Below are 3559 nucleotides of genomic sequence, written 5' to 3'. Positions count from 1 at the left end.
CACATGGGATACATAAAAGTAACAGGTTTGGTTACATTTCAATTTTGGAAGAATTAGCACAGACTTTACAAAGTTACTTTCAGCATGAAGAATCTGAAAACACTCTTGCTTGTTTGCAGCATTAATTTAGTCTCTTTAAAAGTCTCTCTTAGGTGACCACTCCAGGGGCGCTGGTTGGAATTCCACACAGCTTGGAGAAATCTGGATGGCTAAAGGTCATTCAGAAAGGCAAACAGCACACTCCCCTCTCCGAGCTAAGAGTTAAAATGGCCAATAAATCACTCTCGGGGAGGAAAGGCTCAAGACTCTTTTAAAGTATGATGAGCTCGTCTCACAATTGCCAGACCAGTCGAATTACAAGGTCCTCACTGGCAAACATTTTAGAACTTAAAATTCCTCACGCCTCAAGCTGCGGCAGCAGAAAACTCACTTCAGTGCCTGCCATCAGCCCCGCCCACTGGCTGAAACCCTACCCGTTGCTAGGAAACAGCCAGCGGGGCTGCCGCCCTAGTCAGCCTTCCAAATCTCCCCCGCAGTAGCCTGTGGGGGAAGGGCTGCCAGCCACCGAAGTCAGCACGGACGGGGAGGGGGTTTACAGTATAGCACTCCCAAAGAAAATCCAGGTCTCCCGCTAGCAGGGAAACCTCCTGCTCTAGGCTAGACAGTTCGACCAGCCCGTTGCACACTGGGGACTGCCTGTCCTGCCCCCCCAGCCGCCAGGCCCCTGGCTCCCGCCCTCCGACCCTGTCTCCGGGGCTGGGGAGGGGGAAGCGATCGCTCGGAGGAGCGACCCAGCACCTCGGCAATCCCGTCTGTCCTGAGGAGACAGCCTCCCGCCCCCGCCCCGCCACCTGGGGTGCCGATAAGGGGAAGAGAAGGGGGTGCGGGGACGCGAGAAGTGTGCGCGCTTTTCCAATCAGCGAGCGAGGGTCCCAGCATTGCCGACTGGGAGAACTCTGGGGACAGAATACTCATCTCGTCAACACCGGCGCGGCCTCCGTGCTGCTTTGTTTCAACCAGTCAGATTCCTCGGCTCCGGCACCTGCGGACCCAGCTGGCGCGCGTTTTTTTTTTTTTTTCTCTACAAATTAGACATAGAAACTCACAGACAATGACATAGCCGTGACAAACAAAGACTGCACAGATACAGTTTCTCCTCTCACACAGGCGAACCGCGGTTCTCACACAACTTCAGCTCTTTCACTCATACCTGCCGAGCCCCACACGACGTGGACACACAAAGGGTGGGGTAGATTCGCTCGTCCGCCTGGCCTGCTCCCTCGCGGGACGAAGTCGGTCTTGGCTAAGGTTGCCCCAGCAGAATTCGGGGTTAGCTGCCAACCGTTATGCCGTATGACCTGACACAGGAACCGCAGGTTGGGACCCACTCTTGCTCCGTAGGACCAGCCCGTGGAGCCACAAACACAGTCTCGCACACTTTCACGCTCAAGCACTCCGAGTTTAAACAATACCCCCCTGAGTACGGGGTCAAGTTGTGGAACCCGGTATGGATCCCACCTAAACTCAGGACAATACCCCCCTGAGTACGGGGTCAAGTTGTGGAACCCGGTATGGATCCCACCTAAACTCAGGACAAAACCCCCCGAGAAGGGTTCGAGTGGTCGGAATGCATCCAACCCAAGGTTCCAATGAGAGGTGATCAGCCTCTTCCAGTCTCGGGACAAGTCCCCGGGGCACTCACCAAGTTTTGGCGCCTCCAATCAAGGCCTTAACAAGTCGTAGTCCAAGATCCCTCACTTCCCGCCTGGCCGTGCGGGTCAGCGGCCGCCGCCCCAACCGGACGGGGCCTAAGAAATCTCAGGGCACGTGCACCCCCGCTTTCCCCAGTTGGTCCTGCGGCCGCCTCCCGGCGTTTCCAGACGGTGACAAAAGGCCTGAATTAGTGTGAGGTCGCGACTTCCCGGTCAGGGAACCAAATGTTGTGGGAAATGAAGCGACCAAACACCGAGGGATTTTGGAGTACGAGGTTTATTTTACATGCATGGGCTCAGAGGAGTCATTTCCAAATTCTGAGCAATGAACAAAGGATTCCTGGGGTTTTTATAGATTAGGGTCTTCTTGTCTACGTGGCAAGGCGGGATACAGAAGCGGAATGCGGAAGTTAGTTTCTAGGGGGGCTCAAGGAAAGGTTCGGGGCAGAAGCAGATGCGATAAGTACGGGGCAGGGTTCAAAGGCTCCTATCAGTTCAGGGCTCCAAGGACACAGAACAGGGGTGTTAATCTCAGTCCTAGCTAATGCACTGTTGTTTACTTATCCTAGACAGCCCCATCATTCTCCCCAGGGCGCCTGGGGCCTGGGCAAATAAAGGTTAAACAGAGGTTTTTCAAAGTTTCTCATATCACTACTAGGTCTCGAGACTCTTGACGTCTCGCGTCGGAAATCAAAGATGGGACAAGGAGGCTCAGCACCGAGTAATGCATTAGAATGCCTTCTGAATAATTTTTCTGATTTTCAGAAGCGGGCCCGAGGGTACGGCGGGCCACCTCCAGATCCTGAGACTCTCCGGACCTTCAGTGAGTTAGAATGGCCAGCCTTTGACGTAGGATGGCCCTCTGAAGGGACTTTTAACCTTCCCCTTCTCTATGCCGTTCAAGGGGTGGTTTACAGAGTGCCCCATCCAGATCAGATGATTTATATAGATGTATGGGTAGATATAGCTACCGAACGACCGAGGTACATACGCTGTTGTCAGTCAGGCAGAAATAGGATGCGGCAGAGCGTCTGTGTAGCTGCTAGACAAAGGCCAGGAGGGGGGAGAAAAACTCCTCTCAAGGAGCAGAAACAAAGGCAGCCCCGAGTAAATCCCGGAGAGAAAACTCCTCCCCAAGAGCAGGAACAAAGGAAGCCCCGTCTATATCCGGTACTGCCAGAGCAGCCAGAGGATTCTCTACTAGCCCCAACTGCCCCGCCTCCGTACAATCCTACCCGGCAACCCGACTCCACCACGGGGAGGAGTTGATGAGTCCCCCCGCACACAAGGAGGTACAAGGAGGGGAACCCTATACGGGGCGCCCCACCCCCCAGTGGGAGGGGTCGGCGTCCTGCTTCCGGGCCGGGGGCGATGAGCCCCTCAGTGGGAGGGGTCGGCGTGTTGTGGGAAATGAAGCGACCAAACACCGAGGGATTTTGGAGTACGAGGTTTATTGTTTAACGTGCACGGGCCCAGAGGAATCATTTCCAAATTCTGAGCAATGAACAAAGGATTCCTGGGGTTTTTATAGTTTACAGGGTCTTCTTGTCTACGTGGCAAGGCGGGATACAGAAGTGGAATGCGGCAATTAGTTCTAGCTAAGGGGCAGAAGCAGAGGACAAAGGCCAAACCTGAGGGTCAGTTTTAACAGCAGGGGTGTTAATCTCAGTCCTAGCTAATGCACTGTTGTTTACTTATCCTAGACAGCCCCATCATTCTCCCCAGGGCGCCTGGGGCCTGGGCAAATAAAGGTTAAACAGAGGTTTTTCAAAGTTTCCCATATCAGGCGTCCCGCTTCCCGGGCCGGGGGTAGTGAACCCCTCAGTGGGAGGGGCCAACATCTTGCC

At 54.5% G+C, this 3559-nt stretch overlaps 1 long non-coding RNA gene across 1 annotated transcript; it reads right to left on the bottom strand.

The window, feature by feature from the left end:
• Positions 1-1210: 1210 nt before the first annotated feature.
• LOC128627929 (uncharacterized) lies at positions 1211-1719 on the bottom strand. Its single transcript, XR_008392222.1, has 2 exons — positions 1583-1719; positions 1211-1518 (listed from the first exon to the last, which is right to left on the bottom strand). It is a non-coding gene; the product is annotated as an uncharacterized LOC128627929 (long non-coding RNA).
• Between the last annotated feature and the right edge of the window lie 1840 nt (positions 1720-3559).

Source organism: Artibeus jamaicensis, unplaced genomic scaffold (assembly GCF_021234435.1).
Source record: "Artibeus jamaicensis isolate MK-2021 breed Jamaican fruit bat unplaced genomic scaffold, CSHL_Jam_final contig_485, whole genome shotgun sequence".
Lineage (NCBI taxonomy): Eukaryota > Metazoa > Chordata > Mammalia > Chiroptera > Phyllostomidae > Artibeus > Artibeus jamaicensis.
Note: the sequence above shows the minus strand (reverse complement) of the source record. Positions and strands in the feature narration are given on the sequence as shown.